Genomic DNA, 26,783 nt, shown 5'->3' with positions numbered 1-26,783 from the left:
ATGATGACGGCCTTCTTAGACCCGTATCATTTTTCTCTAAGAATATTTCATCAGTAGATTGGTCAAAAAGCATATACGAACTTGAACTACGTTCTCTTCTCCTAGCTATAGAAAAATTTGAAATGTATCTTATAAAACCCTTTACTGTTTTTTGTGATAATTCATCAGTCACGTGGTTGTTACGGAATCATAAGCGTCAACGTAAGTATGGTACATTAATTGAAAAACTATCTAAATATTCCTTCAAGGTTGTTTATCTCCGCAGTAAGCAGAACTTTTTATCTGATTTTATTTCGCGCACGAACAATGGTGTGGAATTCTATACTAATGATCCTTCAGTTAATGAAATTGAAGAATTTGAAGGGAAACCAGTCAACCTTAGTTTCGCCAATTTTTGGAGTTCACCCTTGTTTAACAAACCGTTAAAAGAACATCAAATGGAAGATCCTGAAGTACGGAATATTATCCAAGAAGTGCGGCGAGGTCAAAGGGCGGATGAATACTGTCTTAAGGACGGAATCTTAATGAAGAAGACCCGAGGCAGAAGAAACCATGGTTGGAGGATAGTCATCCCTAAGGAAATGGTGTATCCTATCATGAAATATTTTCACTGTGATGAGATGGGCGGATTTCACGCTGGATATTCCAAGACGATAGCGAAGATAGCCTCTAGATGTACCTGGAAGACCTTATACCGTGACGTCAGAGAATACGTGAAAGGATGTCAGCGATGTCAACTCTGTAAGGACACCAACAGAAAAAAACAAGGAATTTACTACAGTAGGAAAGTTACTACGCCAAACAACAGCTGGTATTTGGACACTGTTGGCCAGCTTCCAAATTCTGGACCTTATCGTCATATCCTCGTCATTACGGACGCAGCATCACGGTTCGTCATGCTTCAACCTTTGCGTTCCTTGAATTCCAAGGTTATATGCAAACATTTAATGAAGTTGTTCATGTTAGTTGGACAACCTCAGAAAATCATTCATGATCGTGCTCAGGTGTTCTGTAGTCATCACATGAAACAATTTCTCTTTAGTTTAGGTATCCAGGATGTGAGTACAGCTCCGTACAATCCTAGCAGTAACCTTTGTGAAAGAGTGAACAGAGTGCTTAAGAACATGCTTCGTGTTTATTGTAATGAACATCAAAATAATTGGGCTGAACTGTTGGACAGAATCCAATTCACCTTAAACATCAGTAAGAGTAAGAGTACGGGATACGAGCCATCTGAATTGTTTCTTGGGAGAAAACTTTATACACCTTTGGACGTGTTGTGGGAAATAGACTTCGACGAGTTAACTAAGGCGCCGGATAAAGAAGAAAGGTTGAGGAGAGTCATCATCAACATTGATAAAGCCTGGCGTAGAAAGGAGAAATGTTATAATAAAAATAGAGAACCTAGTAATTATTCGGAAGGTCAGAAGGTATTGGTTAGGAAGTTTCAAAAGGCTTCATTACTTAAACATTATACTCCTAAATTATCCCCCTTATTTTATGGGCCATTTGAGGTCATTAATAAACCTACGTTAAACACCCTTTGGTTAAGAAAATGTGATCAACCTAATGTTATCATTAAGAGACATATAAATCATGTTAAACCTTATGTTGATAATAATGAATCTTAATATGTATATGTACCTTGTAATCATTGTTAGATATTTTTGTGGGTTTATTATTTTTTCTTTGCAGAGAGAAGTATTCCATATCCTCCTAATACTTTGTAAAGCAGGCATGGCAATAAGATGTAATATATAAGAGAGTAGTTTATTATAAGATTCTGGAAAACTGTAAGTAGGAAATTTTTGGTCAACAATTCATATTCCATTTATTGTGGACTATTCCTTTTGTAGTAAGGTTAGTATCCTATATAGAGAGAGGGGTAGGATATATTATGTAACGTAATAGTCCCAATAAATGTATATTTTATATATATTTTGTATAAGAACATTTGTAAGAGCGCAAAGGATAAAAACTACATAGAGGGAGAGATAGTCTAGAATTGATAGGCCTATGTCTGAAGTGAGCTACCATCTGGTGGGCAATCTCGGTACTCGGTAGAGAACTAAACCGGGCCGTTACGAATTTGCCTCACTTTGGATTTCGCAGGTAAGGAGTAATGACATATTTAAGTTACTTCTATTGAAAGGATTTAATCTATAAAAATGTAATACTTCAATTTTATTTAGACTATATGTAAATGGAAAAGGAAGTCTTTAGGTATCATCCCGGCATATTTAGGTCTCATGGAAAAATATATTTGGTCTATATTAACCTTCGAAATTTAACCTGCCACGAGGCCTTATGCAAACTAATCATTTGTGCTCACAATTAAAATTATTAAACTTGTTATTCGTCTTGAGACTTTACGAAATTAATGGTTTAGAGTATATAAAAGATACCGTATTTAAATTACGATTTCGATATTGAATATTTATATTACTTGTTGTTCTTCGTTACATTTTCACTACTTGTTTAACGTGTATAAAAAGCATATACTTTCCATGTTAATAAAATTGTTGCTTTAAAATTAGTATTATATTTCCCACGATATCTATTAATAATCCTTGTGCTGGCCTCCGTTGAATTTATAGAATTCACTAGAAGCCAAGCATGTTACAAGTGGTTGGAATTTGCTAGTACTTCGGTTGTAATGCATATTTCCATAGGACAAAACTAAAGGGTGTCAGGAAGTTATTTTTGACAGATTCAGCTCTCAGGATTGAATTTTGTCTCTACTTTTTTTTCTTTTTTATTAGTCTGTTGAAACCGAAAGGAGTGAAACTCGACGATTATTCTGTTACAACACGGATCGCATAATGGGTTAAAGGGAAATAACGACAAGCAGTTTTATATGTACAGGATGTCTCAAAAGTCCCCTGACATAGGGTAACTGTTATTATCAGAGTTACGACAAAATGTAAGAGAGGAAACCGTCTTCAAATATGATGTGGAGGAATTTCAATCCGGAGTGGAGGAATTTTTTAAAAATCGGACGAGCCGTTTGGGCTGTACACTCTTTATGCGCTCAGTGTTAAATGAAAGTGCAACGTTGCCATTTATCTGGATCCACAACATAACTGAATTAAGTTATTGTTTGAAATGGGGGCTGGCCATCGACGCGTTAGCGTAGTATTCACTTATGTTGTGCGTCCAGGTAAATGGCAACGTTGCATTTTCATTTGACATTGTGTGCATAAAGAGTTTACAGCCCAAACGACTCGTACGTTTTAAAGAAATTCCTTCACTTTAGATTGAAAACATTATATTGGGAGACTTTTGAGACACTAATACATATACAATATGTGGGTACAGTATCAAGAATAGGTTTCTCCTCTGATTCTTTTTATTTTTTGTAACCGGAAGTGGTAGACATCAATTACCATATCCGGTTTTGTCTTCTTAATCTCGATAGTCCAAAAACAGGAAGGCATAGCGAGTAATAGTTTTCTAATATAGATGCAGTGTTCGAGAAACAGAACCGTTGATCTTATACCTTTAATTGCAACTAGTAATTACGTATGTGCTACTTTGAATACTGAACTAGCATAGTTCGGAAGTCTACCTTAGTTTCAAAGTTTAAGATCAAACTAACAATCTTTTAGTATTATTATTATTAGGCACAAATACTTAGTATTGCTTAATGGCCGAGATAACCTCACTTTCTTTTTCTTCTATAGGAAAGTGTTTTTAAATGACGTGACAGACATCTTGGCATTTGAAGACGGCGCTCCAAAATCCATTTAAATGCTGTCAGCAAATGAGAGACCAGCGGTATTGCCACGTTTATTTTGTACACATCCACTTCTATCCCCCTGTCACCTGATCGCGCTGTAGTTTGTCTGTTTATCCATAGCCACACCTTTTTATCACTTGGCAACGTCGCGCTAGAGCTTGCGTTTTATTCGTTTAGCTGAAATGCCAAGATGTTTGTCACAGGCTTTTAGTTTACTGATGTTGATAATAGACTACGTGAATGTCAACATCCAGGTATACTACAAAAGTTGTGGGTTGTGCGTTGTTACTGAAATAGTTCCACTCATCTTATCTCAAATCTTTGAAATCCATGGAGGAAGCATCCAGTTGAAAACATCTTGACCTCAGGCCATACGTTAATAGCAATATCTAACGTGACGAAGCGTGAGATAAAATTATTTAAGAAATGCTAAAGAGTTTTATTTTTCTTCATCTGTGTAAAGTTTACGCTCAAATTAATATCCTATCTTAACTGATAATCAGTGATTAAGTTCTAATAATAAAAATTCGAGGGTTGCAGCGTCACTGTTTTTATAATTAATAATATAATAATATTGATGCCTATTTCTAATAAATTGTTTTGTTGTTAAACACTGGCACTTTGGAAATCTGAAAGGAGAACGGTGTTCAAGAGATTTGGTATTGAAGAGGAATGGTACACCTATCTTAGACACAATGGAATATCTGAGACATATGAAAAGGAACAAACGAAATTTCGTATTTGGCTACTATGGAGAAGCAAATAGTGTTGTTCCTTATTTAATCTGCTACTTACAGTAAACTATTTAAACTGCTAGGGGGTGCGGTGGCTCAGTGGTAGAGCGTTCACCTCCGGTGCGGGGGGTCCCTGGTTCGATCCCAGCTCGCGCCGTGTGGACTTTGTGGTGGACAAACACTGTGCTCGTAGGTTTTCTCGGGGTGCTCCCGTTTCCTCCCACTTTCTTCATTCCACCATTTCACTCATTATCACCGTCTCCTTTAGCCTAACCGGCATAATCGTGGGACGTTAAACTTACAGATTTCATTTCATTTCATTTATTTAAACTGCTAGAAAGAAAATTCTAAGGAACAAATGACATGATACTCCAGGAGTAGATTAACTAAATGATATAGGACAGCTATAGTGAATTCATTGATTTTTTTTAAAGTTGAGTGTCCCTTTTAGCAGCGAGGCTATATGAGACATGGACCACTAATTAACGTGGAATCCGAACCATGTGAGACCCCGCCGGGAATATAGTAGATTGAATATCTAGCACTCTACTAGACAGAAATTTCAGTCTTTGTATTTTATCACCGACTTCGGTCGACGAGAGACCAATTTGATTGATTGACTTCAGTTAGCTTCGCTTTTCAGTGCACAGACTATACGAGACAGGATTTTCGAGCATACATGTGGGATACGAACCACTAATCGGGTGTGAACCTGAACTACATGTTTCTATTAAAAATTCAATTGGGAACCTTAAAGCGACGAAATCCCACAGGTCCTCACAGTTTATATATATTTATGTAGCTACAAGGTTACGAAAAAACATCATAAAACAGCTTATACACTGCATTTAGATAGTACCGTTTATTATTGCACGTAAAAAATAAACAAATACACTTCTTAAAAATTGTGCATGTAGCTTACACAAGATGGATCCGCAATTATGATATATTTATTTCTCGTTGCTATGACAACTAGAAAAGAAATTACATATATATATTCGTACACAAATGTATATACACAAATTTCTGTCTATATATATTCTTAATAATCTTCTTCACTTCTTGAGCAGCTTGTGCATAATTTAAAAGTACTTCTGCCCACAAATACAAATAAAGGTATAATAAAGAGTGATGAAATACAAGTATCGTTATGACCTAGGCGCAGAAGGCACTCACATTAACTACTTGTAGTGTTACTCACGGGACGAAATGAGACGACAAATAAGTATGTCTCGTCTCGTTTTGTTAATTTTTGTCCAAAATTTGTGCCTTGATTTTTTTTTCTTAATTTCATTTGAAAGTTATCAGAGTCCTTCCGCATGACGAGAGATCTCCGAAAGACGAAAAGTGTGTGATATAACCAGTTGAAAATATTCCAAGAGCAGTGCCAGAACGAACTTAACCCTGCACCACTCGCGCGGTGTTAGGTATCAACAACCCTCGCGTGGGGTCACAGTGACCCCACTTTATATTAAACATATTTTTTGTGTACGAAAAATGTTGCAGTAAACAACTAACTAATTGTTGGCCTTGAAGTAAACAATACAACAGACAGCTAGTAGGGTGGCCGGGTTAGAATTGCCAACTGTCTAGGAGAGCCAAACAAAAAATATCCCTCTGGGGTCATATTTACCCCGCACGAGGGATGCAGGGTTAACAATGAAGTGATGGAGGGGAAAGGATAGCTGTGATTGTTCCTACATGTAAAAGTAAATCTTTTTATCCACATCTTCTTCTGTTTCTCGCAAAATATCATCTCTCTATGACTTACGGTTCCCGAAATATGGCTCCTTAAATCTCCCGAAATTCGAACTTTTTTGGTTAATATCTGGGAAACGGTGGCCAGTTGTTCAGTGGCCACCGGTTACTATTTGGTAGCAAAATTTTCAAAATTTTCTTATGTATTGACCAACACTAATATCATCTCTTTATATGTTTTCCGAGATATGGCTCTTTTAATATTTGGAAATCGGTCATTTTTTAAACCAAAATCACGAGAACGGTAAGTCATAGAGAAATGATATTGTTGTTAATCAATACCTAAGAGGATGGTAAACATTTTGATACCATTATTAACTGATGGCCACTGGCCACTGCCTAAACCAATGACCACCGAGTACTATTTGGTATCAAAATATTTACCATCCTCTTAGGTATAGATCAACACCAGTATCATTTTTCTATAACTTATGGTTCCCGAGATATGGCTCCTTAAACCTCTGGAAATCGGCCATTTTTGGTCAATATTTCGGGAACGGTATGAGTGGTGAGAAAAATTCCATTACTTTCTCAGATAGTTTTTTTTTTTTTATGCTCTATCGAATGGAGAGCTCAAAATTGAAAAAAAAAATGCAAATAACGGACAGCGGTCAGACACACGGACATAGAGAAATCAGTAACGAACGTTTTAAGTTCGTTGAGAATTGTTGGAGTATATTGTGTAATGATTTTCGTATTGAAACGTTGATGAATGTTCTTTCATTGTATTTACAATTATTTTATTAACTTACAGTTTTCAATGAACTTATAAAGTTTATTACTGAATTCTCTGTATATGTGTCTGTGTGTTTATTTGCGATATTTTTTTTCAATCTTGATCCCTCCATTCGATAGAGCATCAAAAAGTATCTTGAGAAAGTGATGGGATTTTTCGCGTCACTCTTACCGTTCCCGAGATATTGTCCTAAAAATAGTTCCGATTGTGGGAGATTTAAGGAGACATATCTCGGAAACCGGAAGTCATAGAGAGATTATATTTGTGTTAGTTAATACCAAAGAGGATAGTGAACATTTTGGTTCCAAATAGTAACCGGTGGTCACTGGCCAACTGGCCACCGTTCCCCAGATATTGGCCAAAGATGTACGAATTTCGAGAGTCAAAGAGCCATATCTCGGGAACCGTAAGTCATACAGAGATCAGTGGCGCAACTAAATGTTTGGGGGCCTACCCGCAGACAGCGTGGAGTGGGGCCCCTTCTTTACATCCAACTTCACGATTTGGGGACCTCTCATGGTTTGAGGTCCCCCGCAATGCGGGGTTTGCGGGGCCCTTATTTACGCCCCTGAGAGAGATGATATTTTGTGGGGGAAAAGGAGGTGGTGCGGATAATAAGATTTACATGTAGGAACAAGCGAAGTTTTCCTTCCCACTCCATCTCTCCATTCTTTTTTAAGTTCGTTCTGGCAATGCTCTTGAGGCATTCTTAACTGTTGTATTGTAAATCATGTAACACGAAAACAATGTTTCAGATGTAATACTTGAGTAAATCATTGTTGCTGATGGGACTCATGAAATTTTTGGTCTCAGACTCGAATTTGAAAATGATTTCTCATCTCATGAGCAACACTTGCCACTTTAGCACGATCAGGCAGTGTTGAGGAGAGACGTAAAGCGTATTAGTTAAGAGGCCTCATCACTGCGAAATTAAAATACCGCTAATTTTACAGTAATTATGTGATATCTTCAAATAGATAAAAGATAATCAAAAAGTGGAACAAGACCTCCCTAGACAATACAGTATTATTTTGCGTGAGATATCGTTATCGTGACTCATTTATCTGCTTTCGATTTCCAGCCATTTAGAAAATAGGCTTTTCTTTTCGCGTTTCTAAATAACTGCAAACGGAAAGCTACTAGGTGACTCGTGATAACGGTACCTCTTGCAAAATAGCAACGTCTAGGGAGGTCTTGATCCACTTTTCCATTATATTTTATCTATTTGAAGATATCACATAATTACTGTAAAATTAGCGGTATTTTAATTTCGCAGTGATAGGGACTCTTAATGCTTGAAGATTTCTTGGCTCCTGTTCGATTTACGAAATAGCCAGAGGGACACAATTCGTTCGTTCCAACAGATGTTGCCATTGTGTGATGGTATTTTTAAATGTCTAAGGAGGGTGGGAATCCCGAGAATACCTCTCCCCTTGCAAATCGAACATTGATCTTAGTGACCTTATTCAAACTAGAATGAATCCCATTTGTCATCTCAAGGCGTCTTTTTGCTTATTTACCCACTAAGGCGATGTGCAGAAAACACATCCACTCTCACTTTCGAAACCAAACTTTGTTATTTGCATGTATTGCTGTCTAAACACTGAATCAGAGAAAGCAACTCTTTTGCACTGGAAATTGAACTCAGTGTTTGAAGCAACAATTCAGGGGATATAGAAGCAAAACCCTGATTAATGGAATTGATGAAAGAAGAATTAATGAATGATTATGGTTTAATTGGGGCATCAAGACTGAGGCTATTTGACCCGCCACGATCAACACGACTGTTCCAGATATATTATGAATGGTGTCATGGAATAATTATTGTTTCAGTGACCTGTTTACCTTAGCAACGCATGCATAGTAACTTCTAAAGAAGTCTGAAGGCAGGGTGTCTCAGAGGTAGGGCTCTTACCTCTGGTGCGTGGGGTCTTTGGTTCGATCCCCGGCCATGTAAGTTTGTGATGGACAACATCGTGCTCGTGGGTTTTCTCGGGGTTCTCCCGCTTCCTCATCCCACCAATTCTTCCATTATCATTCACTTACTTTACTTAGCGTCTCCCTTAGCCTAACAGGGCATAATCATGGCATATTAAACTCAAAGATTTCACTTAATTTCATATATAAAGAAGTCTGTTTCATTGTATATACAGTGGCTCACAAAATTGATCGTACACTTGGCGCTGTGTGACAAATGGATATAAATAACCTCTTTTACATATCTTACAATAAACTGAAATATATTATGTCAAGGAATCTTATAAACAAAATAAATTTGAAAAATAAACACACTGCTGAACAAGACGGCACTTATTTAATATAAAAACACATTTACACGTGACGTTTCGATCTTCTAGCCAAGATCCTCATCAGACGTACATCACGTGAGTGTACGTCTGATGAGGATCTTGGCTAGAAGCTCGAAACGTCACGTGTAAATGTGTTTTTATATTAAATAAGTGCCGTCTTGTTCAGCAGTGTGTTTATTTTTCTGATTTCATTCGCAAGACGTTGACTATGTTTGTGTGTCAAAATAAATTTATTTCATTCCTTTACACACAATCAAACTTTGAACGTAGAAACAAAACACTTTCATACACAAACCCGAGAGTCACAAAACTATTCCTACACCTTGCTCATTTACAAATTTGAAAAGTTCAGTAGCGAGTTGCGAACCCATTTCTTCTTATCACCTCGGCCAGTCTATTTGGCATTGATTGTACCAACTTCTTTGTAACACTAGGGGCAATTTTGACCCACTCTTCTTTCAGGAACGTCTTCAGTTCTGTCATGTTATTCGGTTGGCGCTGCTGCACATTCCTCTCTAATTCCCACTATAGATTTTCTATGGGATTGAGATCTGGTGATTGAGGAGGGTTTGCAAAAGTCTTTGGTGTGTGGTTCAATAGCCATGAGCGCACAATATAAGCAGTATGCTTGGGGTCGTTGTCCTGCTGAAATCTGTAGAACTGTCCAAGCCCTAATTTTTCTGCACCAGACTTCAAGTTTGTCTTCAATATGTCGAGATAGGCAAATTTATCCATTTTTCCCTCAATAAAGTGTAGATTTCCTACGCCAGAAGCTGCCATGCAGCCCCAAACCATGACTGATCCTCCTTCATGGTTTACTGTTGGTCTAGTGTGTTCCTTCTTAAATTCTGTATTAGGTTTTCGCCAAATAATTTTGTGACCGTCGGAACCATACAGGTTAAATTTGCTCTCATCACTAAATATTACGCTATTCCAAAAGTCTTCGGAGAATTGTTTGCGTTCCAGAGCAAATTGAAGCCTTTTGCGTTGATTCGTCTTGTTAATATAGGGCTTCTTCCTAGCAACTCGGACATTGAATCCACCTTTTCGTAAGGCTCTTCTCACTGTTTCTGTGGAAAGGGGTCTCCCAATGGATGATGCCACTTCTGTTGTCAGTTTGGGTACTCTCTGACGAGGATCCTTTTTAATTTTTAAGATGATTCTTCGTTCGTCTCTTTCACTCAATATACGTTTTCTTCCTCGACCATCTTTATTTCTTATCCTGCCCTCGTACTTGAATGACAACTGCCTGAATGTTGAATGTGTTCTGCCTGTTACTTTTGCTATAGTTCTTAAGGATTTTCCCTCCATAGCTAGTTTAATAATTAATTTACGTTCAGAGTATGTAGTTTCACTTTTTGGTGCCATGTACTGCAATTTGTTCATATTGCACTCACCTCAAATACGTAGAAAGACGTGGATAACTTACTAGTACAGTGACTCACTCCTTCAGCTTTGTTTCTACCCCCTCCTTCACCACGAGCTAAATGTAGAAGTGTACGATCAATCCTGTGACTGTCTTTTGTGCATGGATCTGGAGAATCCACCAACAACTGCAGATACAGTGGACAAGAAGATGCGATACTCATACAGATGGGTCCCATGAACATCAGTTCCGCCTCAATAACTGCAAACATGTAGACATTGTGACGAGTAATGACTTTACGCGTTAATATTTAGAAATTACAGCATTTTTCAGATGGGAAGCGGCATGGCCTTGAGTTGGCTTTACGCGGCGTCCAATTGGCTTTGAGCGGTGTTGACAATTCGCGACAAGCAGTTCTGCACGCTGACTTCTCGCGCTACTGCGAATCTTGACAATAGCAGAGGCGCTTATTAGAAATATTGTATTAGCACATTAACTGCTCACTTTACGAAGTAGAGAAAAGAATTACGAACACATACGTGAAAACTACATCTTTTTATGACAACTGGTTGTCATGATACACGCTTTGAAAGGTTTCCATATAAAACAATTAGTAAAACGAGCGTTGAGTCCCGTCTAATTTCCAATGGATTTTTCTTCGATTTGGAAATGGAACTCAACTTTTATTAAAGGATAATCAGGGGTGTAACCAACAGGTTGTTCTAGGGGAACATTACTTTCAGGGGGAGGAAAGCTTTTCACGCATTAAAATCAGAACAAATGACCTCTTTCAGGATATGAAAGCATTTTAACTCACCATGTATACTATACACATATTATGTTTTCTCGATGCTACCTTAACAAAAGACGGATCTTGACAGTACTGAAGTTGAAAAGCGGATTGTAAGAGATAAATCAACAAGCTATTCATAAGAAAACAAATGCTGTTTCTAGCAGTCTGTTTATCCGACTTTGTGTTTATGTAGGTTAAAATACTAAAGGGAAAAAACTCGAAAAAATATCAACTCAGATATTATTATGCAATAATATAGTAGTGAGAGATCCTGGGGGGACTGAGGGAGCCAGAGCCCTCATTTTATTTGTAAATGTGCAATATTAGGCATAATTTGAATGCAATTTGTCACAAAATCATCATATATGCTTTCTGCATCTGAATGCACCCCCCCCCCAATTTACAGAGAAATCAGCGTCCTTGTAATTAGGTACAGAAACTGTATTGATGATGTTTTCCTTTTTCTTTTTTTAAAAATCGTATTTTATTATAAACGTTCCTAATTTGCATTAACTATTAAATAAGTTTACTAAACATATACTAGATGAACCTCATTTCGGGGCTGGAAATAGTTTGGAAAGTCAAGGCCCTCTTTTCCCCCGTTTCTACACCCTTGAGAATAGTAAGCGATCGAATTAAATAACAAGCCTCTGCAATTTGATTCATTTATATATATTCGATTCCCGGCGGGAGCTCATGTGGAAGAACAGAAGGTATGGAACATTCGTAATATTGTTTTGAAATTGCCTTCATGCAAGATTCTTCCTTATTCGACAGAAGAAACGCAGTATGATTTTTTTTTCTTCGTTTCAATACCTTACGTATGTGTGGCCAATTACGTAATCCTTCTTTACTCCTCTAGTAGGGATGCAAAAGCACCAGGCGTCTGAGTGGTGTCATAAATTATTGTAACCCAAAACAAACTCGACCATATCGCGTTGCTTACGAATCAGATGGATTGTTGTTGTGAGACCTACATCAAGTATAAGAGTATGTTATTATAGGAACAGACATGGAAGCAAAGGAGCTGATTGTGTGTGTAGGTACGCAACTTCTCTTCTAGCATAAACAGAATTCATCAGTGTCTAGATTGCTTTTTTTCGTGGTAGTTCATTTGTTCTCCAAAATTATAGTTGACAGTGTCTTTAAGGAAACCGAGTACAAGTGCGGAATTTTCTTTTAAAAAAAAGTGCTACGAAGTGAAGCTCGAAGAATTATTTTTTTTGTGTTTATAATTTTTGGAACTCATAATAAAAAATTTACAAGAGTCAGATTCAGACAATGGCGAAATATTAATTGACATAGACGATAGTGAAAGTAGTGTTGAAGACGAACGTTTAGCAGTTCCACTGGAATAAGTTAATAGGTAGGTTATTCAGTTGCTATATATACTTCTAGGATACACAGCCAAAATCTTTGAGTTTGCTGGAATAGTATATTTACATTGTGAATAATGTTGCCAATGTATGTGTAATAATCTCAACTAGAGGAAGAGCGAGAAGGGAAAGGGGAGTCCGAAATCCGGCAACACCGCGCGGAATATCCCACAGCATTGGCTACTGCCCGTGATGCTTTACATCTGAAAAACACAATAGTAGGGTGTACGATCAATTTTGTGAGCCAATGTGTGTATATATATACAGTATTCGGGCTGTCCTCCTTCGAAGGTGAAATTTGCTAACTAGCTTAGTTTATCAGATAACATTTCCCCAGTAAGTGTTTATAAAAACTTCACTTGCGAACAGGGTTTATTATGTTCATTTTGAATCTTAGCGTATTGGCGAAAGCGAGAAGAGAAAAATGACCCACGATTTTTCAAATAATCTCTATACGTATAAAAGAGAAGTCGTCCTGAGGATGGTCTGATCAACGCCTAGAACAAACCACTTAAGAGTCTTCATCCCGGCGAAATTAAAATACCGCTAATTTTTACAGTAATTATGTGATATCTTCAAATAGATAAAAGATAATTGAAATATGGAACAAGAGCGCCCTAGACAATATTATTTTGCGTGAGGTACCGTTACCACAAGTCACCTAGTGGGTTTCCGTTTTCAGCTGTTTAGAAATGCGAAAATAAACGCCGATTTTCAAAATGGCTCGAAATCGAAAGCAGATAAGTGAGTCGTGATAACGGTTTCTCATGTAAAATAATATTGTCTAGGGCGTTCTTGTTCCACATTTCGATTATCTTTTATCTATTTGAAGATATCACATAATTACGGTAAAATTAGCGATATTTTAATTTCGCCGGGTTGAAGACTCTTAAGCTAGAAACTTGAAATTTTGACAGTACAACTAAGAGAGTTTTTTTTTTTTTTTTTTTGATAATTCTACAATTAAAGAGGGAGTTACTATAGTAAAATTTCTGAGACACGGAGACATGAATTATTCAATAAAATTCCGCATATTCTTCTTGTTTTCTAAATAGCATAACTTAATCCCTACTCTCGATAATATGTTGAATGATAAAGTTGTAAAAAGAGTTCTTCGTTGATGACGTAGAACATTTGACAACACAGTTGTTGTTCTGTAAATGTTTAGTGCTATTGATAGGAAAATATGTTGCAAATTAGAGGACGTGGAGAGGACAGAGTACTTGACAAATATTTCAATGATGCTTGCTGCACCCTTTCTACTTAAAATAGTACCTGGCTGACGTGTGCCAAGATTCTACCTCACTTGGGGGAACTCACTGAAAGCAAAAGTTTCCGTACAGTCGACCACTGCACATGTTGCACTAGAAGAGTTAATATTAGATTACCCAATGAGAGTGGACACACATTTTTCGCGAGAAGTGAAAACATACCGGATGCATTTATTGAATTGCGTTTATATGGTCGGGTGCTGCAATACTTTGGTGAGGATTGTAGATAACGGGGCCGTGTTTAACATGGGGAGGAGCTATTTTGAGAAAATTGACATGAAAAGGACATTTCGTGCCACCTTTTCGCAAGAAAACAGCTTGAGCGTTTGAAATAAAATTTTGAATATATGTAACACTTGATTTGAACCGAAATTTTTCAGTTTGAATATAAAATATTCATCCTATGGGATTAAGCGGGGTTCCTATTTAAGTATTTTCCGTAAACCATTTTCTTCATGTGCAAAGAAAAAGCATTTCAGATAATATTTACAGTATTTTTTTTTTTTAAAGAAAATTTTGCCTATTATTTGCTGTTGTAAAAGATTCATTACTTTATTTCCATAAGGAAGTTTCGTGTTTATGAATATTTTGCTGTCAGGACCAGGTCATTTGTCTCAAAATTAGGAGCTTCCACGCACAAGGGTCGACCGCTATTCTCTTCATTTTTACGCGAGAAACGCACACTTTAGAATTGTCTATAAGTTTCAGTCTTTTTCTTCCCCTTCATCCTTTCTCTTACACCATACTTTCTCTTTATCACATCGCTTACAACACTACTACTTAGTTTCTTTTACTATTATTAATATGTCCGATGTTACTTTTTCTCTCTCATTTTTTGCTAAACATTTCATCACTGGTTTTATTCCATCTAGCCAGTTTGCTATGATTCCAGTCACTTTTATCCTCTTCAGTCCTCCTGGTACTAAGGGGTCCACATTTTCGTTCTGTGACTATCACTTGAATTATGATGGTTGTTGATGCCATCTAATGAACAAGATTAGTAATAAACACAGGTGGGAGGTACACAAACGTTACAAAGCAGTTTCTACTACGATGCAAGTCTCGGAATAGAAGCAAAACGTAAAAACCAGAGGTACACATAAGTGTACCTATGAACTGAAGACGTTATACTAATCATCCAATCAGAATCCTGCGGTACTTTAGCAAGAATTCTTTTGGCGGTAGTCGTGAGTTCTTCACATTAAATGCCTTTAACCAAACTCCCTCTATAAAAATTGTTGCCTGAGTACTTTAGGATTCTGAAACATGGATTTTTGCATAGTGCACATATTAGTTCCTAAGTGAAGTCTTGATCCCACTACGCTAGGTCCCATGGTTTCGGAGCTATGGACCTTTAGTGCGTTTGCACGCGGCAACGATAATATCGGTGGAAGCGCCGATTATGTCGGCGGTGAAATCGACTTCAATGTATTCAAATCGTAGCTTGCACACGCCACCGACATTATCGGCCTATCCTCCGACACTCAGATGCTGTCGGCCAAGCCTCCGATATTGTCGGTGATATCGCCGACACCGATTTTGTCGGGGGTATTGTTTTCTTATGATTGGGTGCACATGCGGCCGATAATGTCGGCCGGCCAGTGGGTTAGATGAAGAGAGTGAGTGACAAGGCGCTCTGTATTCTTGTTTCGTTTCTTGTCTTTGGAATTTTGTTGTTTCCATTTTTCCTATTACAATTGTATAATAATATTATTATTATCTTGCCCTATAAACAACTTGGGAACAGCTTATTATTGCTTTTTACAGTCTCTGTTTTGGAGTAGCTAATTTTCTTTATTAAATAAGTATAAAATGTGGGAAGTCTGAATGGTACTGGTTTCCCTCTAAATAACTATTACCAAATAGAATATAGGAATTTAGATAACAAATTTCTTGATTATTTTCCATTCCTTTTTTTATTTTTGTTCTTTCTCTCTCTCTCTCACACACACACACTCTTTGATGGTATTTAAATCCAATAATGCATTTAAATTTTAATACATTCTGGAAGTTAATTTAAGCGTAATTTTCAAAGTTTGATACACTGTGAACATAAGCATATGGAAATAATCCTGATTATTATTACTTTCTTTTATTTTCATCAGAATTGTGTGCAGATCACTTTACCCGGTTCCACTCAATAAGCAATGATTGAATAGAATATTTGTTGACAAGTCAAAGTAGAATTATTATTATTTTGAAACGAAACCAGCACAATAAAACATTCTTTGCAAAGCTCCAAGGACAAGTGACTCATTTGGCATTTTCTTGATTGTGATCTCAACAACAGGGATGCGACTTCATGCTTCACTTGTTGCAGATTTTTCTCTCTCTTCCAAAACTATCCCAAATCCCACATTTTTAAAAAGAATTTGTGGAATGGCAATTGAAAACAAAGACCAAAGCTATGTATCCAAGTTTTCCCTCTCCCTTTTGTACCGGGATCGACCGCCCTGATAGAGTTCTGCAGTTTAGCTACAGTGACTGGATGAAAAGGTTGTGTATTATTGCATTCTTACCTTTCTAGTTTTGCTTAGAATTTTAGAGATGGCAAGAATTTTTCCATACGATATTTTAACCCTTATTGAACTTGTGGAATGTAGACCTTGCATATCGGATAAGATAACAGACTCTTTCAAGACCAGAATTGAAAAGCAAAAAGCATGGCAAGAAGTTTATGCAAACCTTGTCCGGGATTTTGAGTTCATGGAGAAAAAGAAACGAGAAACGACAGGTATGTATGCAACAGCGCAAATCTGTCTTCAACATTTGGGGTACGGGTAAGATCGTTCCCATATTAAATATATATATATATATATATATATATATATATATATATATATATATATATATATAGCGATGTTCAAAATATTTCTGTAGTCAAAAAACAATGCTGTGGAGGATCAGGGGAGCAGAGTTGTCTTCAACATTGGGAGGCGGGCAGATTTGAGGCTTATTCTGAGTGGACATTTCATCTCACTTTCCTTTCTGGTGACCGGATACAAATAATCAAATGTTTCCCCCAAAAAAACACATTTCAAATCGGATTATTGGGTGGGGGGACAATCCCCCAGTTCCAAGATTAGAAGGGACATGTTCCCTTCATCCCTGGGATTTGTGCCAGTGTATGTATGGAGCAATGTAAAACAAAATTACTAATTCGAATCTTACCATTTAATCTACTATGACATTAGTGTTAATTGAATGGAAAACAAAATAATATACGTACATACAATATGTAACAGTGTTTCAACAAACATTAAAAATAATATAGTTTGCAATGTACCGCAGCATCAATTCTCATCGAAACGAAAATAATGTTTACGAAATCTATTTAAAACGGTATTGTTAAATCTAAACATGTTAAGCATAAGCCTATTTTTTTTCAAGTTTTGTACCGTCCTCCACACCTCTTCAGAACAGTTTTTGTAGTCCTTGTTTTAAAAAATAATTTTCCCGATTATTATTACTTTTGTTTTCATATATGGAGAAGATTTTTAGAAACACAGTGCAGAATATATTGTGTGTGTCGCTTACTTCGCTCATCACCGGCAACGATATTGTCGGGGCTTCCACCGATATTGTCGGCGATGTGCAAAAAGTACGCCGACACCGATATTATCGTGGCTTCCTTTGATTTTGTTGATATCGTGTGCAAACACAATGTTCATTTTTTCATGTTTTCGGGAGCCTATAACTCCGAAAGGAAGCATTTGTGCATCCGGGTTGGTCTATACTTTTTGTCTTACCTTGGTGTCAGGAATCACCTCCTAAATGTTGTCAGTGTTATTTTGAAACACCCTGTATAGATAATGAAGGAAAAATAGCTAAAATCGAAGATTGAATTCTAGTCCGACGTCAAGATATTTTTATTTTCTATGTTGTCGATGTACTCACTCTTTAGTAGGAGCTTCACGAATACAAGATGTTGTGTAGCATCATATGTTTAGATCCTTCAGCTGGAGTGCATTTGTTGCGAGTCATTGTGTTTGTCTCTATCAGTTTCTCTCCTTTTGTTTATGGCTGTGAAGAAAAGAATCTTCCAGAGTGACGAATATTTATTCTTCACAATTCTATAATAGTGCATTCCATGTACGTCGTCTTCTTCTTTCTTTAAATAGAAAGTTTGAGCACATGTTAAATGATTTGAAAGACATGAAACTTAATTTTCTGATAGGAATACGTTTATTCCTGTCCGTTGAATGTAACAGATTACGATGGATTTGTACTTGAACAGAAAAAGTCTTTTTAAAATCACATCTTCAACATGTCTGATAGTGTGATGAATGGCTTATCCCCTGTAGTTTTCTGTCAATACTGTTCAGATGCATGAACAGGGACGTTTAACGTAGATGTTCGTTCGTTTGGACCATTTCGTTCTTCGTCTGATTTACCTAATATATCAATGCCAAGGACAGTAATGTATGATATGTGATCTACAGAAGTCATCCAACCTTAACAAAACTTGGAAACATTTCCTTTTGTATGCACTTTTTTCCCCCTAAATTAATTGGGCCGTCAGATTTGGGATTTGGATTTTATTTTTCAGATTTTCGCAACAGAAAAAAATCAGTTTTATATTTAGAATTGAATTGAAATGAAATTTTTTCAGCTATCGTACCACGTTTATGCCCTTTAGGCTAAGGGAGACAATGATTAAAGCAAGTGAAAGTTGATGGAAGTATCGGTGGAATAAGAATGTGGGAGGAAACGGGAGTACACCGATATAATCCACTAACAGGATGTTGTCCAACACATACTTACGTGGTCTGGATGGAACTAGGAACCCCTGGCACCAGCGGTAAGCGCTCACCACTGAGCGCTGTTTGGAATTGAGTTACGGTCAAGGAGACGAGATATAAGGCTTCCTTAGGTCCGTAGTTCGATTCCAGCTCGCACCAAGTGGGCTTTGAGGTGGACAAACACCGTGTGCATGTTTTTGTTTCGGAGTTCTCCCGTTTCCTCTTATCTTCGTTCCACGATTTCATTTATTCTCATCGTCACAGTCTCATTTAGCCTACGGGTTAGCCGTGGGACTTAAACCCCTGGAAATATTTCATAAGAGAAATTTTGTAAAAGTATAGATTCTTGAGGAATTCTTTCTAGTCTTATTTTGTAAGTTTGTAATATATATCCAGCCTTCAAACTTTTGATAATTATTTTTATTGTGTTCGCATAATCACTTTATCAGTTCATAGTTCGTATACTGTGAATCATGTAAAACTAAAAAAAAAAAATGTTTGAGATCTAAGACACAGTAAGTGAACTTGTGTTGCCCATGAGATTTGAATTCAAAGCGGAGACGAGACATTTCTGATCTCCTAGGCAACATCTAGGCTATGAAGGACGGAGATGTACTACCAACATGAGCTTCGGAGTCATGACCGTGGTTTGAATCCAACACAGTTGGCGGGTGCACAGATTTCATGCAAAGTCAGCTATCGCTGTATAGGCCGTTCTTCATTAAAAGAGCTGGATAACAGAACCACATCACCTGTTTCGGCTAATTAGCAGAAGAATTTGGGAAAATACATGGGACAGACCTGTTAAATATTGGCTATTTGAAATTTAGCATCCTTATAAACAAAAGTGAATGTAATTATGTTTACCACCCAATTGATCGAAGTTCGCTGCAACGAATTTGTAATTTTTTTCACATAAGGAGTAATAGCGTAATTTAAACTTTTGCTACATTATTAACATTGTTGGTGAGAAAGGGTGAGGGTGTAGGAGAAGAAAGGGAGTGACATATTAATAATCAAAAATGACTGATATTAGAGTGTAAATCATGGTTTTTGGAGTTGCTGAGATGGATAGTGACACTCCTCGTTTAAGCAGGAAAGCGTGATAATATGTACTTGTATCATTACACTTTCATTGAAATATATATCTTAAGGGGGGGGGGGGAATTCAAATACTTTTCATAAACAAGTCTCTCTGTGCAGAAAAGGGTATTTTAACTAGTGTACTTACAATAAAGCAGTGGTTCTCAACCTTTTGAACGACGATACTTTACTAAACGTCAAGTAACACCGCGACACGCTTGTTTGGTGTTATTATAAATAATAATAATAATAATATCATCTATTAAATAGTGAAACCAATTAGTTTTTATAATGACTTTATATAGCACTGAGCATTATTGCTACCGCTGGAGGTGTTGACTGGTTCAGTCTGTCTCGATTTTAACTAATTATTATTAATTTCTTCATGATTTTTATTCTCTAAAATTTCGCGACACATCTTAAGGGACTGTGCGACACCCCAGTGTATCGCGGTACATCGGTTGAGAACTACTGGAGTGAAGATTTTCTATAATCAAAGAAGAACGATTTTTCTTTCACAATCAGGAAATTTATTCACAGTATTATGATATAATCCGTAAAGAGTAGTAGTAAAATTCCTAAATAGAAATCTCACAGGATAAAGTTAAACTAATTTTGCTTTCTCCTCCGGAAGCAGATTTTAATGTTTGTGAAGGCATTCGTCTTGTAACAATTTTGTGTCTATAGAAAGCATCTGTTTTCCTGTTAGCGTCTGTTGTTGGTAACTTACAAGAAAACTGGATACGAATAGGTTTGTTGTACATATTTTTACGAAGAATCCACCTTCTATCGAAAATCTGGGTTTGTAACAAAATTGCAGTGCCTTATATCGAGGAAGTAGTATTTGCTATATCTGCAAGCAAATATCTGTGTAATGAGGCCGTGATTATTCAGTTTTTTGTATGCTTGACATGACTTGTCTTGAGTGAGTGTGCTAGACGAAATCAGGTATCTCTTAGTTTTCGCAGACAGACACGACAGTTTGTTTTTACAAAATATTACGTTAACAGAGAGACCTGTGGCCAGAACAGGAAGATAGGAACGGGGCGAGAATAACTTGAGTTCACCTTACCTTCCTCATTCCTTACAACATAAATACTATTACAGTATAAATTTAATTATCAAAACTCCAGTCACCCGGATTGCAAATGTCCGGATGGAACATTTCTAGTATTAATTTTGCTGGTCATAATAACCGTGGTTTCTAGTAACCAAGTTGCTTTGTCAATATATAGCAGAGAGAGCCTTACGATTACTCCAAACCGAATACTACTTGACTAGTTAATCTTCGTTTACTTAGCCAAGTAGTTGATTAATTCAATCGAAGGGATTAGTTAATCGATTACGAATATGTCATTAAGAAAAAGAAAAACTGAACTAAATCGAATTGATTCGAAACACTGATGTACGGATCAGTAGGATAATGCCATAACACGTTCAGGTATCAAGACAGTGGACGTTATGTGTATGCGAAAAATAATGTAATTTCTTGCTTCTCTATTGAGAATATAATAATGGGAGTACTTCAATCATAGTGTCTTACCAAACGGACCAATTTTGTTGAAACTTTGTACGTAGGTTCCTTTCATATTTATTCAGGGTCTAGGGGTTTAAATAACAGAGTGATTTGGTTAAAAACATTTTTTGACAATTTTCTCGGTAACTAGTAACCTACAAATATGTTAAAACAGGAAAGTGTGGTTTAACCGAGTACTACTGGGTGAGTAATAAATAGCCGAGATGATAGTTTTAAGGGGAATTCGGCTACTAGTAGCCGAGTGTTCCTTTAACCCTCACTCAGCAAGCAGATTTCTCTGTGATGGTTAGACATACTTTCTGTTATTAGCAAGTTTAGATTTTTATGTCACAACATGAGTTTTTTTTTTTCTTAAAGAAAATGATATCACCGAATTACGTCCAGGACTCATGAGTCTAACTAAATGATTCTCAAACTTTCCGATAACGCGGCCCCCTGTTCATTCGGAAAGTGATCTGCGGACCGCGTTGCAATGCTGTCTGAAATTTCACATGGTATTAAGAAAAAATATACGTATATACTAATTAGAATTACTACCGACAAGATGATGATCAAGGAAAATAATGCAATAAGTAATTTATTCGAAAGATACATGAATGTTTCTTAGTGAACGAAATTCCAATTGAAAATAAAGTGACATTCAAGACGGAAAATCAGTTTAAAAAAAAAAGAAAGAAAGAAATCCACTTGATAAACAAATGTTCTCAAATATGAGGTCACTAATGTGAGGAATTAAATTCTTTTCTTTCCATAATTGCATTAAAATTTGGAATAAGTTTTGTTACCATCAATCTTAGGTCCAATTCAACATTAAGACGATTTCGCTTTAAGGTTTTAATACCGCAAAGAGCAGAAAAAGTCTGCTCATTTAAGTAAGTGGTAGGGAATGGCATTAAATGTTGAAATGCCTTTTTAGACAACTCTTCATACTTACAGCGCACACGCAACCAAAAGCTTCAAAGTTCATTTTCTTTGAAAAGATTTCCCATGACGTATCCCCGGATAGTTCCAACAGCTGTTCTTGTTCTGTGTTAAACAGATTCATACCTTGTATGTCGTGGACTTCTACATTAATGAAAGGATTTCAATCCAACCATTACCAGGTTGTGGGTCAGAGAATTATTCTCGAAAACTTGCAGCTAATGCTTTCAAGTGTCCTTCAAGTATTTTGTGCATTTCAGCAGAGAGTTTTTCACCTGAAGAAGCAATGAAATCCTTTGAACACTGGAAATGATGAATAGTTATTGTTTTGTACTTGTACTGCCCACAGCTGCAGTTTGTTTTAATCTTAAAAAATACTTCTTGCATAACAGGTGTGAGTTTCATTTTATTACATCACATTTCAAGTTTTAGGCGTCGCGGTCCCCACTTTGAGAACCACTGATGTAGGTAATTGGAGTGTCACTATTACGAAATACGATTCTCCTTAATAAGCTAACAACCAGCATGCTTTAGTATGATTTAAAACAGCTTTTGAAAATTGTAAATTTAACACAAAATGAATGCGTAATTATAACGGATGAATATAAAGCATAATTATATGCGGAAGACAAAGCCATCTGGAATTCTTTTATGAAAAGAAAGTAGAAAATAACGGGGAAGCTTTGTTAACACAATACATGAAATACTGTTTCCGACAAGAAATGACTACTCCTCCCTCCTTAGACGATGCAAGAAATGAATGAATGGTTGTCAAATGGAAGAAATCTTCATGATAACAGAGCGGTCGACTTTTTCTTTTCTTTTTTGTCTTTTTTTCGGATTCTTTTCGAAACTGTGAGCGGGAAATTTGAAAATTTTATTTTTGGTTCTCGGTTTTGCCCACCCTTTTTTTTGCTTACAAGAAAATAAATAAATTCATGAACAATGTCAAAATTGTATGTCAGTGCACGTTCCTTCGCTCCAAAAAATAATAACACTGGTGGGAAGGCTTGTTAAGCAAAGTTGGTAGGGGCATATGACCAATCCAAATTGGAGGGCGCTAAAATCAAAAGAACGCCTCTAAATACGTTCAGCGCAATATCCCGCAATCAACCCGCCTTCTCTAAACGAATCGGATGACAAAGTTGAATGAGTGTAAAATAATTTGGGAAATGTCTGCATGGAAGAAAGCTAAAGATTATTTAAAAAATTTATGGATACAATGCTGTCTACACAAGATATCAAAGCAGGGACCCCTAGCACCAGGAAAGGAGCACCGTGCCTCAATAGGGGACTAGGGAATGTGTTTACATACATAGCATATATGTGCATATATAATATTGTTGAATGCTTTAGGTGCCCTCGTGATCCTTTCGTCTACATTAGACGTAATTGTCGTTCACGAGGAACAGCTGGTTGGAATTTGCATGGTTGTATAATATCTTAGCCAGATTCGTCTCATTAGCATCTGCTTCGCAATTGTTGGCAATTCATCATGTTCTACGCAAGTGTGTTTCAGTCCGGAATCTTATCACTATGATGTAAGCAGTTGGAAGATGATGGGAAAAGGGGATCTTTGATTTTATTGCAATCCTGAAATACGTGCGTCGTTTTCCGAAGATCGTCTCTTTACATGGAATTCAACTGAGTGATTGATTGAAGAGACCCAGCAACAGGTTTCTTGAACCTTAACTTAATTCAGTTCATTGTTCTTTTGCTGCATCCTGTTGAAGGTTGTTCTGTGTGAATCCGGTTCTGTATACAAGAAGAGAAGGTACGTAATTGGGATCTGAAAGGATGCCGGCATTTCCCCCTCTTTGTTGGGTCCAAAGTCATATCCTGAGGATTTGAGCGATATTATTTCTCAAGCAATCACAGAGAATCACCCGTCCAATATCCCTATGCACTAGAGAAGTCATTCCTTGTCTGTGCGTAAGATTTATAGAAATTTATTTGTGGTGTACGCCTGCATCACAATCCTAACAGCACTAGCCGGTCGTCCGCAGTTAAAGAATTTCCATCTCCGCGGTTCTGTGCTAGTAAAGTACGGGACAAAAATAAACGACCAAAATGATCCAAGTTTTAATGGCATTTTCGTTCGTTTATTTTTGTCCCGTACTTTACTTTCCTGTTGACAAGAGTTGCCTTATTTAATAATACCGTTCCGTTATATGCAGTTGTTGGTGGTTGAGGGACACGGTTTCTCAGTGGTATATCGTTAACTCTGGTGTATGGGATCGTTGATTCGATCCCAATTCGCGCCATGTGAGCTTTGTAGAGGACAAACATCGTGTGCGTGGATTTTGTGGGAGTTTTCCAGTTTCCTCACACTTTCTTCATTCCACCCTTTCATTCATTTCTCATTATCACACTCTCCCTTAGCCTAACCGACATATCTGTGAGACGTACAAAACTGGTATATTGGCAGTCTTCTTTTTCTCTCTTACAGCTTCCACCATACGGTTTTCATATCTCCAGTGAAACAGTTTTATCTCAGATAACACCATAACCAGTTTCCTTTTAATGAAAACAAATATTGCTTTTTGACGACTGTTAATCGAAGTACATTCGTGACGTACCATTATGTAGCATATTTCGTCACAAGTGGAAATCTTTATTTATTAACATTAGTTGTTCATCCCAAGCCTTTGGCTTTTCTGCAAATTTTCTGCGTGCTGGTGACGTAAAGTGGCGTAATATAGAAAGCATCACGGCTAGGGACAGTTATTTGCCTATTCGTGAAGTATTGCGAATTGTCGCGACTAACAGACTGAGGCGCCTTGTGTTTGTAATAAGGATTACGAATATCTAGTTAATTTCTAGATATATATTTGGTCTAGGAATTAATTCGTGCGGTTTTTAATAAAAATTGAAGCTTTATTTCAAAAACAAAGTAAATGAATACGTTAACAAAAATATTGTCCATCGCTAGCCACTACTTTCTCCCATCTTTCAGGCAATTTACGGATTCCGTGTCGAAAGAATTCCTCATCTTTTGACGCAATCTAATCAAAGATCCATTTTTCGATATTTTCTGAAGAAGTGAACCGCTGTCCAATCAAATCGTTATTCATGCAATCGATCAAGTAGTAGTCAGACGGAGCAGTGTCTGGTGAATATGGCGGGTGGAGTAACACTTTCCATCCGACATTTTTCAAATAGGTTTTGACCGGTTTTGCGACATGTGGTCGAGCGTTATCATCTTGATAAATAAGTTTATTATGCCTGTTATTCCATTCTGGTCGTTTTCAGGCCAGAGCTTGCTTCAAACGCATTAATTGTAGTCGATAGCGGTGTCCATTAATAGTTTCACCAAGTTTCAGAAGTTCATAGTACACCACACGTTTCAAATCCCACCATATATACAGCATAACCTTTGCACAATGAATATCTCGTTTCGGTTGTGAAGGACCTGGTTCACCTTGCTTCACCCAGGCCTTTTTTCGTTTAGGATTCTCGTAATGAATCCACTTCTCATCACCAGTTACAATTCGATGCAAAAATCCCTTCCTTTTCTGTCTTTGAAGCAGCAATTCGCAAACGGTTTTTCTTCTTTCAACGTCTTTCTTTTCAATTCATGTGAAACCCAATAAGACATCTTTTGAATCATTCCTATGGCTTTGAGACGTTTGGAAACTGTTGTTTGCTCAACTCCAAATGCTTCTGCAAGTTCGTCCTGCGTTTGACACGAATCCTGATCAAGCAATGCTCTCAATTCTTCATCTTCAAATTCTTTTGGCTTCCAAATTGCTTTTGGTCTTCCAAGCTGAAATCACCACCTTTAAACCGTGCAAACCACTTCTGACACGTTCGCTCAGCTAGAGCATGGTCACCAAACACTTCCACTAAAATATGATGACTTGCGGTAGCACTTTTCTTCATGTTAAAGCAATGAAGAATAACTCCCCGCAAAAACACTTTATCAGGCACAAAATGCGCCATTTTCAGTTGAAGAAAAAATGTTGTTGATTCCGCTTCAAGCAACTGACATATACTAAACAAGATGCTCAATGACAGTAGTTTTCAACGCATGTTTGGATCAACGAAACTATGGGACAATAAGCTAGTTACGCCATCTTTTGTAAAACCGCACGAATTAATTCCTAGACCATATATGTACTAGTCGTCGGTCAGCTCGGGGAAATACCTAAAAGATAAGATTTTGTATGTCAAGAAAACGCCATTCAGATAACATTGAGATTTTTCATTTCCCGTTTACATCCCTAAAAACTAAAAATATCCACTTTTGGCAATTTCCCTGTAGGTTAATAATCTCAGAAAGCTACAATCATGCTAAATTTCAACTTTCCACGTCAACCAGAAGTACCCGTTATGTCAATGAGTGAGTGGGTTCATGTAGTTTTGTATATGGTTAGGATTGGAATATATATATATACTCACAACCTATAATATGGATA

General features: G+C 37.0%; 1 protein-coding gene and 1 non-coding gene across 9 annotated transcripts in view; both read left to right on the top strand.

Annotated features, from left to right (window-relative positions):
- The window catches only part of dop (microtubule-associated serine/threonine (MAST) protein kinase dop), a 1,172,801-nt gene that overhangs the window by 789,144 nt on the left and 356,874 nt on the right, over window positions 1–26,783 (top strand). The window lies entirely within an intron of this gene.
- TRNAR-CCG (transfer RNA arginine (anticodon CCG)) lies at window positions 4,559–4,630 on the top strand. The gene has a single exon. It is a non-coding gene; the product is annotated as a tRNA-Arg (tRNA).

The sequence above is a fragment of the Thermobia domestica genome, chromosome 6, assembly GCF_964235325.1.
Source record: "Thermobia domestica chromosome 6, izTheDome1.hap1.1, whole genome shotgun sequence".
Classification (NCBI taxonomy): Eukaryota; Metazoa; Arthropoda; class Insecta; order Zygentoma; family Lepismatidae; genus Thermobia; species Thermobia domestica.
Note: the sequence above shows the minus strand (reverse complement) of the source record. Positions and strands in the feature narration are given on the sequence as shown.